The sequence below is a fragment of the Petaurus breviceps genome, unplaced genomic scaffold (genome assembly GCF_028583685.1).
Source record: "Petaurus breviceps papuanus isolate PSGF00001 unplaced genomic scaffold, PetGlider_PUasm1.0 90845, whole genome shotgun sequence".
Classification (NCBI taxonomy): Eukaryota; Metazoa; Chordata; class Mammalia; order Diprotodontia; family Petauridae; genus Petaurus; species Petaurus breviceps.
Genome location: NW_027187359.1, coordinates 25,325,815 through 25,341,435, shown reverse-complemented (window position 1 = coordinate 25,341,435; position 15,621 = coordinate 25,325,815). Strand labels below are relative to the sequence as shown.

General features: G+C 37.7%; 2 pseudogenes; both read right to left on the bottom strand.

The window, feature by feature from the left end:
* Positions 1 to 112: 112 nt before the first annotated feature.
* Positions 113 to 2,763, bottom strand: LOC138149008 (leucine-rich repeat and IQ domain-containing protein 1-like; annotated as a pseudogene).
* On the bottom strand, positions 2,699 to 9,643 carry LOC138149007 (leucine-rich repeat and IQ domain-containing protein 1-like; annotated as a pseudogene).
* Between the last annotated feature and the right edge of the window lie 5,978 nt (positions 9,644 to 15,621).

Sequence of the window (15,621 nt, the reverse complement as noted above, 5' to 3'; positions counted from 1 at the left end):
AAAATCTGTACCTGTACCAAAAAGGGTACATCTGTACATTCTAGTACAGGGGAACTTTTGCCCAAGATCATACAATAAAATGTAATCAAGATTGTGATGCTATAAAGAAAAATCACATTTGTAAATCTTCATTTTTAGCATCATTCTGAATATGTAAGAAATCCTTTCCCATCTCTCTTGTAATTAATGGCTCAGTGACAGTGTTGTTCTTGTTATGGATTTTGGTGCTCATAATGCCTTTCCTCCTTCTTTAGACTCTTTTGTCTTGATCCATTTTCTTTATGTGCTCATGTCTGGAAGATTCAATGAATACAGTCACTATTTTCAGGATCAATTCTTTTTTCAGAAGCTTCCAGAAAATCCTGTTTGATTTCATTTACCCCAATAATGAAGAGGTTGTTTTGCTGTAGACTGTTACTAGCTGCTCATTTCATATGATCTTACTGTTATGATTGATAGCTCTTTGTGATACTTAAATCTTCATCTCTATCAATGATTCTGAAATCTCCATGTTCACAAGCATCTCTGTACTCACTACTAAGTTTCATCAGCTCATTTAAATAACAGCACAAGTCCTTTATGGCAGGCAAGGAATGTATACTTTTTTCAGTGACTTATTTTTTAACTATTAAATTAAATTCCTATGTCTAGGTCTAGGAGATTGCTGAAACTGCCTGGTTGTGGTACATTGATTTCATGATTAGGTGAATCAGATTTTAGTGTTTCACCATTGAAAATTCTTAGAGTAGGTAAGATTTCAAGTATAGACTGCCTTCAATTTCTTTCTTGGAGAAGGGGCTTTCCAATAAGTGATAAGTCACATAGATTAAAACATGCATCAAATCCCTTGGTGACACCTGTAAGGTTTGAAAGGCAGTTGTTGTTGACATCTAATTTTACCAATGAAACAAATTGAAGGAGTGGCACAATTTCAGTCAAACTGTTTTGAGAGACAGTTAGAATCTGTAATAAAGAAAGCCAGCATGAGGAGAATATTTCCAATGTTGAAATACTGTTGTCATCCAAGTGCAATTCTCTGAGCAAAACTTCATTCTCCAGAGATGGAAGCTCAGTTAGGTAATTTCCCTGTAACTTCAAAATCCTGAAGTAAGCCACAATTTTTAATGCCTTCAATTTTAGTAAGATTGTTATAAGAGCAGTCCAGGTACCTAATAGCAGGAACAGTGCAAAAACTTCTGGTTCTTGTTAGCTGATTGTGATGCACAGTTAGTTGCAGAAGAGATTTCAAAGATTCTAATCCACAAATTCAGAGGAATCTTGTCGTTAGAAACTTAAGTATTTCAGAGATTACTACAACCATGCAATCCATGAAGTCAGTCTGTTGTCATTCAGAAGAAAGATGGAAGGATTTTCTAAATCCTCACAATTTACAACCTGAATCTGGTTTTCCTGTACGTCAATATACTTTAAGTTTTTGCACTAATTCAGTACTTCCAGAACAGTTTATCTACAACACCTGAGAGTTGGGAATCAAAGACTTAAACAGTCTGACAATGTGCAGAGACTACAACCTAGCAAATCCTGAAATGTTGCTATTGTAACCTGTTGTATGGTTCTCCACAGGCCATCTTGATGGAGTACTAATGCATTCAGAAGAGGCAGCTTGCTGACTGAGCATTTCTTAGGTCTGTTTCTTTTAACTATTTTCTATCATTTTCCCCAAAGATTTCAAGCCAGGGCCTGCAGGTCTTTATCTAAACTAGTCTCTTTTCTTCAACTAAAGCTGAAACTGTTATCTTACTTAGAGAATGAGTAGACATGCTTTTTACTTTCTGCTCCATGTCCACAAAACTCACTTATAACAGATGGAGCATCTGTGGTTTCTTCAGACACTGATGAGCTTTTATTAGAGTCACCTGTGCAGTCATAAGATGTTGGCATAAAGGTAACAGATTTTTTCTTGCATAAATTACTTTTCACATTTAGAACAATATCAGAGGTGTTAAGAATTATAGTTTCACCATCTGTCAGAATATTTTTTTCTGACTTTCATCATTATCAATAGCTTGTGGATCACTTTTTTGGACTGGTACTATCACACACACTTCTGATGGCATTTGCATTACTTTCTGCTTTTGGGAGTGAAAGCATGTGGTTTAATGAAACTCTGAAGTGATCTTCCTTTTCATGACTCTCTCCATTCTTTTCCTTTTCCTCTTTTATTATTTCAGTCTTCTTCCTCCTGATTCTGTTTGTTTCTATTCTGTTCTGGATTGTTTCTCAGTCCCTCATCCTCTTGAGATGGCTTCTTGACACTCAGTTCCCTTGTTTTCACCTACTGAACTTCTTTTGTCTCTTTCCTCTAACTAGGTGGTTTGTCATGTTTTCTTTAAATTTGTTCTTTTGTGATTTAATGAAATTTTTGGCTAGACTTTTATTTAGTTTCTTTTCATTTTGTAATTAATGTAATTGATGTTTAACTAATTTTCATTATTTCTCAAAAATTCTGTCATGATTAATTGTCTTGATATGGTTTCCCTAGTGGTTCTTACTTTAATTTTTGCATAGGTTCCTGTTCAGCTATATTTATTTTTTTTTTCAATTCATTTTTCTGGTGCTGTCTGTTTGGTTATGTCTTCTTTTTCATTGATTTCTTTTTCCATTAATGGCTTTATGTACATATCTTTTTTCTTTGTAAAAAAGTCACTAAAATCTCTTTGGGTATATTTTCTTTTTTAATTTTCTTTTTCCACTAATAATTCTTTGACCCAATCTTTAATTTTTTTACTTTCCTTTTTTCATCACCAGATTTTCTTTCCTCTTTTTTTGGTTTTCTTTTTTCATTATCATTCTCTGGATAGCTCTTCTCTCTCTATCCCTTTTTTTGCTTCTTCCATTAACTCTTGCTTTTTTAAAATAAATTTCAAAAATTCCTTTTTTTCTTATTTGTCCTGTATCTTCTCTTGTTCTTTTTGTCTTTGACTTTTCATTTCTTCTTGTCTTTTCAGGTTCTCTTCCATGTTTTCTTTCTCTCTTCATCCTTTTATTTCTTTCCATTCTTGTTTTTATTTTTCAAGCATTTCTTTTTTTTGTTCTTTAACTGCTTTAAAAAAAATAATTGTTCTGTATTTTGAATAAGGTATATATGTTCGATACCTAGCCTGGATTTTTATGACTACATTATGCTGCAGAACTGCCACATGTTTTTCCTTTTCCTTTAGGTAGTCCAAGCCTCTTCTTTCATCCTCCATTTGTAATTGTAGTCTTCTGATAAACTCCTAATGTTCCTTTAAATTCTCTTCCCACAATTTTTGTTATTGCTGCAGTTCAACATTTCTCTTCCTTATGAATATTCTCTATTTTTTCTTTTCCACTTCAAATTGCTTCATCCATGTTTCTTTGCTTTTTCCTCTTGCAACTATTTTTCATCTCTCTCCTGTTGAGTTCTGAACTTTTCATTTTCCTGGTTCACCAATACCTGCTGTTTGTCCTCACATGCCACCAAAGATTATCAGCATCTTTCCTCAGCTTCGTAGTATCTGAAACTTATTGTGTCAGTATCACCTGAAGAAAGAGGTTAATCAAAAGGTATGTTACAAAGATGGTTGAGTAGAATGAGGAGTTTTATCATAGGTTGAATTTATCTTTAATTCTTTTTCTATTTAAAATAACATTTGAAACGTCAGTTTCTTCCACATCCTGGAGAACAAGATTTTCAGCATTTTTACTCCGATTCTTTATGACACAAATACAGTAAATAAGTGATTCAGGCAAGTCTTCTGCTGGATCACTCTCACTACCAACTTTGGATGGTGAGTCCAGCTCATCTTTTATCTCCAAAAATGAAATATTGATTTTATCCAATTCAGCTTTGATTTCTTCTTCCAGCTCTGCTTCAATATCTTTATCACCCCATGTTCTGCCAAAGCAGCCCACTCGACTCTGAGGCAGCTAAGGAATTTTAACCCTCAAGAGTTGGCGTTGCTCCGTAGGGGACTCAGGGAGCCTTCACTCTGGGGCAGGGTTGGTCTTTGTTCTCCTCTGTACCTCCTTCTCAGCATACCCACCTCTCAGCTGGACACCATCGGGAAAGTGGGCATGGCCCCCTGGAGGAGGGAGGGGAGACCCTGGCCCACTTGGATTGCCTTGAACTTCAGCTACTCCTGATTACACTCACTTTTGCTGGGTAGTTGATTGTTGGTTGTAATACAAACCCCTTTGCCTTCCAGAATATCATATTCCAAGCCCTCTGATCCTTTAATGTAAAAACTGTTACATCCTATATAATCCTGACTGTGACTCCTTGATATTTGAATTGTTTCTTTCTGGCTCCTTGAAATATTTTTTCCTTGGCCTGATAATTGTGCAATTTCACTAAAATTCCTTGGAGTTTTCATTTCAGATTTCTTTGAGGAAGTGATTGGTGGAGTCTTTCGATTTCTATTTTTCCATCTGGTTCTAGAATATCAAAGTGGTTTGTCTTGATAATTTTTTGAAAGATGACCTCTAGGCTCTTTTTTTGATCTGGCCTTCAGATATCCAACAATTTTAAAATTATTTCTCCTGGATCTATTTTCTAGGTTAGTTGTTTTTCCAATGATATATTTCATATTGTCTTCTATTTTTTTCATTCTTTTGGTTTTGTTTTATACTTTCTTGATTTCTCATTGAATCATTAGCCTCCACTCATCCAATTCTAATTTTTAAGGAAAGATTTTCTTCAATTAGCTTTTGTACTTCCTTTTGCATTTCACCAATTCTGCTTTTAATGAAGTTGGTTTTGTTAGTGTATTTCCCCCCCAGTTTGGCCAATTCTGTTTATAAAGAGTGGCTTTCTTCAGTCAATTTTTATGCTTTATTTTCCAAACTGTTGAGTCTTTTTCATAATTCTTATTTCTTTCCCTAATTTTTCTTCTGCCTCTCTTATGTGATTTTAAAAATCCCATTTGAGGGGCAGCCAGGTAACACAGTGAGTAAGAGCACCAGCCCCAGAGTCAGGATGACCTGGGATCGAATCCGGGCTCAGACACTTAGCACCCACCCAGAAACACCTGGCCGTGTAACCTTGAGCAAGTTACTTAACCCCAATTGCTTAGGGGCGGCCAGGTGGCTCAGCAAGTAAGAGCACCGGCCCCAGTGTCGGGATGACCTGGGCTCCAATCCAGGCTTTGATACTTAGCACTACACCCAGAAATAACTGGCCTGTAACCTTGAGCAAATTACTTAACCCCAATTGCTTTAAAAAAAAAATCCCATTTGAGTTCTTCAAAGAGGACTCTTTGGGTTTGAGACCAATTCACAGTCTACTTTGAGACTTTGCATGTAGGCACTTTGACATTGTTGTCCTTTTCTGAGTTTGTGTTTGGATCTTCCCCGTCACCATGGTAGTTTTCTATGGTCATGGCTCTTTTTTGTTTTTTGCCCATTTTAAAATGTTGAGCTCTGCTCCTTAGGTACGGGAGGCACTGTACTGAGGTAAAGGAGACAAAGCTTCTTGCATTGGGGGCCAGTGCACGGGGGCCAGTGACAGTTGACTTACTGTGCCTGGTCCTCTGGGGCTGGTGGTTTACTCACTGTACTAGCCTGTTGTGCCCAGGGTTCCTGGCTTGGAAGCCTCACAGCTGACCTGCTGAGCCTGTACTGCAGGGTCTCATTTGCTAATCTGTGCTGTGGCTAAGAACTCTCCTGCTGACTTGCCCAGACACTTCCCTTTTACCCAAGTGAGACAGACCTTTCCTGAAGTTCTTTTAAGTTATCTTGGGCTGGAAAATTGTTTTCACTCTGTTTTTTTTTTTTTTTTTTTGTGGATCCTGTCACTCCATAATTCTCTTAGAACCTTGATTTAATATTATTTCCAAGGGAAACTGGGGGGAGCTCAGGCAACTTCCTGGCTTCTTTCTACCATCTTCAGAAAGTTCTTGTATCACTAAAATCACATACCCAATTTCCTTTGGACTAAATTTCTTCATTGCTACAAGGCCTCCTTTTCATTACTTCGCTTATGTTTTATATTTACTTAAGTGCTTACATATTTCTTCTTGGAGGACTGTTGTAGCAAGCACCCCAGCATCCCTAGGATGGCTGCCAACACAGGTTCTTAGATCTGCTTTTCTAAAGGAAAGCAACTCAAAATGGGTTAACAATCTTGCTTTAATCAATCAAACATATCATTTACCTAGTTCAGGGGAAAAAGTCAGCACCCTGAACTTCAGAGTATACAGAGGTTACAAGCAGAAATTACAGGACAGAGAAACATTTCAAGCAGACAGGCCTCCAACTGTCCTACCATTACATCCATACCTAGTCAGTCACCAGAGAGGGAAGCATCAACATCCAGGTTTTTCAAAGCCCGGGAGCTCTCAACGGCTGTCCAGAGTCTCGTCTGGTCAAATCACACAACACTTCTCAAAGTGAGCCCCAAAACAAAGCCTCACATCAGGGATTATATAGCCTTTTCCTGGGTCAGAGAATGTAACCACCCTCTTGACCTACTGCCCAATCACAAAGTATCTTCTGAAAAACAAGCCTCCCACCACAGGTTCCAGGTGCACTTAAGCACATCAAATGGCCTAAAGGCAGGGAAGATCTTAAATTTACATTTCTCTTACAAGGACAGGGTATAATGCTAAGGGAATTCGAAGATCTTCCCCCCCCACCCCTCTTAATAGACCTGTATGATCTTCTTTGAGCTTTGGCCCAGTCCACAGCTTGAGTCACATGGAGCTAATGGTGGGAGGAGCTTGCTGAATGGGTGGAGCAGGAAGACAGAGCTTAGGAGAGTGAGGCAGAGCATGAATGAGAGAGGGAGGAATTTTGCCTAAGGGAGCTTGTTTGTGAGAACTGACAAAGGGAATGCTTGGGGATGGTGGTGTTCCCTGCATTGGTAATGTGTACTAACTTTTTATTACCATGGTGAATTTGTCTTTCTGGTACATGAATCTTGGTTTCATCTTTGAAGAAGAGTCTATTATATATTGCTATTCAAACCTGGAAATACACCTGCATATTCATAGCAGCTGCTGAGGGTATTGCATTGATGATATATAGGGTTTTTCCTTTTTTTTTTTTTTTTTTTTTTTTTTTTACAAATGGGGTTTAGTAACTTGCGCAAGATTATACGGCCAAGTTTTTTTGTGGGGGTTTTTTTTTTTTTTTTTTTTTTTTTTTTTTTTTTAGCAATTGAGGTTAAGTAACTTGCTCAAGATTATACGGCCAAGTGTTTTTGTGTGGGTGCTAAGTGTCGGAGCCCATATTCGATCCCCATCCTGACACTGGGGCCAGTGCTCTTACTTGCTGTGCTACCTGGCTGCCCCAGAGTTTTTCCTTTTTAAAAAAATCTATTTCCAGTATGTAGAAAAATGCCTGGTAACTAATGTTTAATAAATGAAATATCACAGACTATGTGAAGGTAACTAATATTATTCCCACTCTACAGATCAAAAAAACATGGTTAAGTGACTTGCCCATAATCATGCAATTTTTTTTTTTTCTGATTCAAAGTCTGTCACTCTCTCTACTATTCTGTGCTACCTGCACATAAGACCGCCTGTACCAGTACTATATTGTCTCTTCACTTCAGGCCTGCTCAGACTGACTCACTGGCATTTCCTTTTGGTTTCTAGTTGCTGACACTTTGCAGTTATGCCATTTCCCAGTTCCTGAGAGGATGGAGACCATAACTTCTTCCCTTTGTCTGTGATTCCTGACATCATATACCACTAATTCCCTAGGTATTTTAAAAAGAAATTACTATAAAGTGCTGTTGGAAAACAGGTGGTAGTACTATAGATTTCATAGGCTCATAGAGCTCAAAGAAACCTTACAAGTTATCCACATTCCAACCCACTTAACTGACAGATGAGGAAATTGGAGCCCAGGAAGGTTAAGTGAATTATCCAAGGTCACACTGAAGTGGCAGAGCCAGTATTTGAACTCAGCTTCTCTGACTCTAAAGTCATAGCTCTTTCCTTTGTACCATTTCAATATAAAATAAGGAGAAATTCTCCAATAATTAGAACCACTCACTAGTAAATGAATAATGGGTTTCCTGTCACTTCAGGTTTTCTAATTCAGGCTGAATGAAATTTTGGAGACATTAGTAAGGATTCATGGCAGGTGGTGGTTAGGTTCAATGACCTGTACTGTATGATTTCCTTGAAAGTCATAGTAAAATAAAATATATAGTAGAGGTACAATATATACTGGTAACAATTATCAGTAGCAGAATAATTATCATGGTGGATAAGTTCAGTCATCTGCCCATCTCCTGGATACATTTGGGGCAACTATACCTATTCTTTCTTAGACCCTACATTTCTCCTTTGGATCTTGTCTTATCCTCTAAATATTACCAACAAATTTCAGTCTCAAGACAATGTATTCAAGTTGGCAACAATTTAGTTAGCAATTTCATCTTTTTTAGAGTCTCTTTACCCAATTCTAGACCTCTTTTAGCCTAGAGCAGGTACTTCACCCATATACCTCCTTTCTTCATCTCTTCAAGTTCTTCCTCCTTGATTTAGAGATATATAACTCAGCTTAGCTCTTTGCTGGTGGCTGAACTGAGGGAGAAGTATGCTTCTAGGTATACCTAGAACTTTCCATAGTGGTAACACAGGAAAAAGAACTTGATGAAAATTTATTGGTGGGCTAACCTTTGTCTTAAGAATTCTGCCCTTTGGGCTTCAGGCTGTTTGCCCCAACTAGCGCTTGCCTGTTTATCCTTTACCTAGAGGCCTTAAGATTTGGATTTGCTCTCAACCAAACCCTTGATGCAGTTCTGTTTATTTATTCCCTTAGATTCCCCTCTTGTTTAGCTGCCCTTATTTTAAACTTTACTAGGGTACCTTTACTAGGGTACTTATTCTTTTTATCTGGAGATCCTGCAGATTTCCCGTACTATATGGTATAAGTTGTCTGTCTGTCTGTCTGTCTGTCTCTCTTTCTTTCTCTTTCTCTCTTTCCCCCTATTATCTTCATTCTTCAATTCCTTATACAGCTATAGCAATTCTGCTGCCTACACTTTTGAGCCTGGCTAGGCCCTTCAAGAGCCTGTGATGCTAAAGTATTGTATCTAATCTCCATTGTTCCCTTTGTTAGACAGTGATAGGGTTCTACAATCATATTCCCATAAATGAGTGCCATCTCACCTGCAATAATTTTTCATCATAAACTCTCATAGAATCTTTCAACTTTACTGTTAGAAAAAAAACAGTCTCAGAGACCATTTTATTCAACCCCCCTCCCCATTTTAGGTAAGGAATTAGTGACTCAGAGAAGACACTTGATAAAGATCATAAAAGTATTCCTTCTACCACACCTTGACTTGCTTTCTAGAAACAGAAAGGAAGATGTCTCATGTTTTAACTTAAGCTTAAATATTGTTTGTTCTATGAGCCACTTTGGAATCTGTATCAGTGCAGGAACAGCAAGGACCAGAGTAAAATAAGTTGTAGTACTTGGCATGTCTGTGGAGGTAAAGAAATAGTATATATAAATTCACAAATATTTTCTTTTCTGAAGGACCATAGTAGGACTTCCATAAACTCTACTTTCCCATTACTATGTATTCCAACCAAAGTCAAACTTTATGTTTGTGTTTGTCATCAATCTTCTGCAGGCACCAAGTTCAACTCTTACTGTCACATTTAGTTAGATTTGTTGCACTAACAGCTGGAATCATTATGAACATTCAGTGTCAGTGTATCTAGGATTGTCTCCACCCTTCTCTTTAGACTGTTTCTAGAGGGAAATATTTCTTAATTAGCCCACTTTAGATAATGTCTGTCTTCTTCCCTACTTGCACCAGTGAAAAATAGCTTCAGAGGATCCTAGCATAGATTCTAGGATTCTGGTTTCTAGCAGCAATCTTGTCAGGATTATGGAAGCAATTTACAAGTACTGTTCTAGTTAACATAAGGTATAATATTTATACATGTCAGAGATCCATACTTGGATTCAGGATGTCTTATTTCCATTGTACTTCTATGTCCCCTCATACATGGTACTCTGCCAAATAGAAGAGATAGACTAGAATAGGAAATTGCCAAAGGAAATTACCATTTATCAAACAAAATGACATTGTAGAATATTGTCACATAAAATCTGAAGGGGACCTTAAAGATCATCTAATCCAGCTCCATTTTTTCACAAATGAGGAAGCTGAAGCCCAGAGAGAAGTGACTTAAAGTCATCCAGTCAGCTTATAGCATAATTAGGACTAGAAACCAGTAACTTCAACTCAGGACATGGCTCCAAATCCTATTGGCCCTATATAGATATATGTAAGCAAATAGAGAAAAAATCTTATCTGTTGGGAACACACACACACACACACATATCCTATTACCCATGAACCAAAAGAAATCACACAGCTAGTGCAGAGAAAAGAATGTTGAATTTAGAGTGAGACAATTTAGGTTTAGATCCAGGCACTCTGACCCTTAATAACTCTTTGATCTAGGACTAAGTCACTTTCTAACCTTCAGTTTCCTCACCTGTAAAAAGGAAGCAAAAATACCTTATTATGAGGTTATTCTGACTAAGATATTTTGTGAATGACAAAGTTCCTTCTAAATATGAGCTATTATATTATTAGCAGAGAAAAGAAAACCCAGCCACAAGCTACTGGAAGGGAAGAATTCTGTGGTATAATGAATAAAAAAATGAATGCCACAATACTTTCTCCCTCCAAGGCACAGCTTTGCACATAACTAGCCCTTCAGCAGGGATTGAGAATATCTTTGAAGAGAGAAGGGCTGTTATTTAAGGAAGTCACATAATTATGTTGACTGAGTCTATTACCAGTTGATTTTATCTAATGTTAACTAGACGCCTGCTGTGGCAAGGCAATCTTTTCATGCTTCTCTGATTCTCCATCATGGTCTCCACAATTAACTTTTCTTCAAACCTCTAATTCCATTTCCAAATCCCTGTCAGATGACCTTGCCTCCACTTGACTCTGCCAAACTTTCAAGCTATAATGCTATATTGTACTTCATTGCATTCTCTAACAAACTCCTAGAAAAAAACAATCTTAACTTGCTGCCTCCATTTCTTAGCAACCTATTCCCTTCTCAAGCTCTTACAACCAGGCATTTAACACAATAACCTACCCAGACTGCTTTCTCAAAAATTACTAGTGATCTTCTAACTTCTACAGCTTTTGATACTTTTGTAAGGGATTTGGATTCCCTTCAGCCTAGTTGATGCAATCACAGATGATAAGGTATTAAAATATTAGCGTGTCATTAACACCTGGTGATCTCTTTGCAAAATGTGAACACTTTTTTCTTACCCAATAGGAAAGGACAATGCCATTGGTTGGCAGTAGGTTACTTTACCATAGTGATGGCCCAGTTAAGATTCGATGATATCAATTGGTAATAGACTCAGTCAGTACAATATGTGACTTCCTCCAAAAACATTTAGTCATTTATGATTAGGCTCAGAAAAGGCAAATAGTAGGTGTGACTCAGGGTTGAGCACTGGCAAAGTGTGAATGATGGAAGAACAAAAAAGTAAAAGATTCGATGATAGAGTGTAACTTTTACCCTTATAGTTTGTGAAATGTTATTAGGGGGCCATGAGATCTGTGTGTTGTTATCCAAGATTGTCTGCCCCTTTTATCCTTATTCTTCTCTTGAGTTTTGGATTTGCTGATCTCCTTATAGATGAATAGCAATTCTCTTTGGTATTTGAACTTCCTTGTTGGCATGAACACCTTAGAGACTGAGAAACCATTGCCATTGGTTTGAGACTTCTAGGCTTCCATAAGGTGACAAGGCAACCAGGCCTCTAATTAAAAACTGTCACCACTGCTGCTATGACTAAAGACTCTAGTGGTCTACTGTTCTATTAGAGGTCTGTGCTTCCGAGGTGATCCATATTGATTTTAAGTCCCAGGACCGACAACTTCATGACTCCCAACCTAGCTGGTGAGATTGAGGGAAAAGTGCTAATATATTGCTCCTCCCCAATTTCGTCAACAAAACTTATGAACTAAATCTGGTGTCCAGCACAGACTGACCCATTATTCCTTATCTGAATTCTGAAGATACATGTGGTTCAAGAATTCTCCTTCACCATACCTGAAGAACTGGGATGGCAAGTAGAAAATTTTGAGAGATGTCTAGAGGTAAGTAGCACCACATTCCTCTAATTATCCTGTTTTCTTTTTTATTCTGTTCAGTAAGTAATGTAACCACAGTATGCTGAATAACTGAATCCTGAGAATGTGTTTGGTTGTGACCAGAGTAGAAAGTCCATCATGGAGTGGAGAATATATACATACACATATACATACATACACACATATATATTCAGTCCTTAACTATTGTAGAAGTAACATTTGTAGAAAATTGCACTAAAGTAAAAAGTGAAGATATTGATACATCAAACCTATGGGAAATAGGGGATTAAGTTCCTGTGACCACTAGAGATATGCTTTGTACTAGAAATATGCTTTTCTACATATATTTCTTTATAACAAAATATTAATTTTGATAATATATACTTTTCCTAGCACAATACCATGAAATAGCCCATGAAATACAGTACACAAAATAAAATTGGTACAGTTAGCAGCTACATAGTATAGTAGACAAGAGTTTCTGACTTAAGAGTCAGGAAGACCTGAGTTCAATCTGGCCTTAAACACTTACTAGCTGTATGACTCTGACAAGTCATTTAACCCTGTTTGCCTGAGTTTCCTCATCTGTAAAATGAGCTAAAGAAGGAAAAGGCAAACCACTCCAGTATCTTTGCCAAGAAAACTCCAAATGGGGTCAACAAAGAGTAGGGCATGACTGAACAAACATGTAAAACATTTTTTCTTGCTAGTAATTCCTTAGAATTCTGTGACCTTTTGTGCTAAGGTCTTGTTATAGGAATGTAAATTTTTAAGATCTTCCCTGCCCCTAGGTTAAGAGCACCTGGAGCCTGGGTGGGAGGCTTGTTTTTCAGGAGATACTTCGGCAGTGGGTCAAGAGGGTTGTTGCATTCTCTGAGCCAGGAGAAGGCTATATAATCCCTGATGTGAGGCTTTGTTTTGGGGTTCCCTTTGAGAAGTGTTGTGTGATTTCACCAGACGAGACTCTGGGCAGCCATTGAGAGCCCTCTGGCTTTGAAAAACCTGGATGTTGATGTTTCCCTCTCTGGTGACTGAGTAGGTATGGATGTAATGGTTGGACAGTCGGAGGACTGTCTGCTTGAAATGTTTCTCTGTCTTGTAACTTCTGCTTGTAACCTGTCTGTATATTCTGAAGTTTGGGGTGCTCACTTTTTCCCCTGAACTAGGTAAATGATATGTTTGATTGATTAAAGCAAGATTGTTAACCCATTTTGAGTTTCTTTCCTTTAGAAAAGCAGATCTAAGAACCTGTGTTGGCAGCCACCCTGGGGATGTTGGGGTGCTTGCTGCTACACGTCTCAATTAAGGAAAAACAAAACATTGATTTCTTACAACATTCACTTTTCATAAAACATGAAATTTACAGTATCATAAATACTGTACAATAAATATAATTCTTAAAACATTTTTTTGCCTGAATTTCATTTTCCATGGTATCAGATGGTGGTATGAAGGTGTTGCATTTATTGTATTGTACTGTAAACCTTTCTACCTTTGCCATCCCCTAAAAACTAAGGGAGAGGTTAAGACTTTAGTTGCTGCTATTGGAAGACATCGAGACTGCTGAGGTCTCTATGTCAACTTAGAGCCCAAAGGACTTTTGCTACACTTTTTGAGTTTTAAAGGCAAACAATGAAAATTTGCAGCCAGTATGGGGAAAGCTCTTTGTATCATTAGGTTGAACAAGACCAGTGAAGCATCTAGTAGGATACTAGCAGCTCCACAAACTTGTGTGCATCACACCTTTCATTTTTTTTCTCTGTTGCACATAGCTGTGAATGTGCATGTTTGCCAACTTGAAAGTGAAAATGAGGTTACTGATAAATTCATGGGAATGATTGAAGTTGCTCAAGTTAAATAGCCAAATGCTGAAGATTTGAGTGTGTGTGTGTGTATGTGTGTATGTATTTCAAATGATACTCCATTTCACCTGCCTCTACCGGGGCAGTGTGTGTTTCAATTGCTTAACACTAAGGGTACACAGTCCATGTTTTTATAGGTAAGTGCCCTCTGGTGGTAAGTAGGTAGACTTACAGCTTCTAGGAAAACTGCCCATGCTAGATATGCAAAGACATTCACTGGGTTGATGACCAAAGAACATATTCTGATGAGTGACTCAGGTCATTTCACTTCTCTAAATAATTATTATAGTGACACGCTGTCTTTTTATAAGCATAAGGCAGTCATCACAGGAGCCAATTTTATTGTTTATACTGTAGAATGCTGCTGCTGCTGCTACTACTACTACTACTACTACTACAATGCCAAAAGTTCACATGCAGGGCACACGTCATAATAGAAAATGGCTACCATTATGGTAGACAAGTATAGTTGTAAAGTGTGTGCTGAGATAAACTGAGTAATCCCTAAAATCCTATTTGATTTTTGTCCAATACAACTTCATTAAATACTTTTGTTAGGGAGGCAGAATATGCATCCCTTTTCTCACCCCTAAATAAGTAATAAATATGTTAGATGTATCATGCTGGAAAAAATCATTCATCATTGATTACCAAGAAATTTACAGATTATTTCTATCATTCCCACATTTTTTGCATCTGAAAACTTAAAAGCTGTTGTAAATGGGTGTAGTAGTATTTTGCCCATGCACTTTATATGTGTATACTTAGGTCTATCCAAATGTAACTCAAAAGGAGGCAGGAAGAAACACCACTAGAGTCTGCTCTGCACACTCTCCAAGGGAAACTGGTTTTGCTAGGAAGAGAGCAAGTGGTTGGTGTCAGAGAGAGTAGCCACTCTCTTCTCTCCAGAGGAGAGAAAGAGGGATGGATGGATGAAGAGAGAGAGAGAGAGAGAGAGAGAGAGAGAGAGAGAGAGAGAGAGAGAGAGAGAGAGAGAGAGAGAGAGAGACTATGAGAGAGTACATATGAACCAGGTTCAAATTGACCTCCTGATTTCTATCCCTTAATAGGGAAGGCATATCCTAAGCTATATATCCCAAGCTTCCCACTAAATGCCAGTTACAAAATGAACATACACAGAAAATAGCAAATCCATTTATCCAAGCCAATAACACAAATCAGATAAGTATATAGTAGAGAACATATACTAAACAATACAGAGAGTGAATGAATAACCACTGGGAGTAAAATATCCTAGCTCAACTAAAATAGAATCCTGGATCTCACCCAAGGAGAAATTCCCTTAAGTCTCTCATGTAACAAGCTAGGGATAGAGACATGATTGAGGTGACAGCTCCTCTACATATTGATTCTTCCCAGAATCATTCTTTCCCTTCAGGGACCCAAAGAGAGTCTAGAATCACCTGTCTTCTCTCAAAGAAGATGGAGATTAAAAGACCAGGTTTTCCCTTCTACCAAGCTCTCACCAAATCTACCCATCAAACAAAGATCATTTAGTAATCAATCTTCACAAATTAGGAGAGCCTCATACAAACTGACTTTGGGATACAACTTGAACCCAAACATTAATTCCCCTACACTAGCAATATTTAGTACGATAGCTAGACATGATTCTGAATATCACAAATATACTACTTACTTTTACTT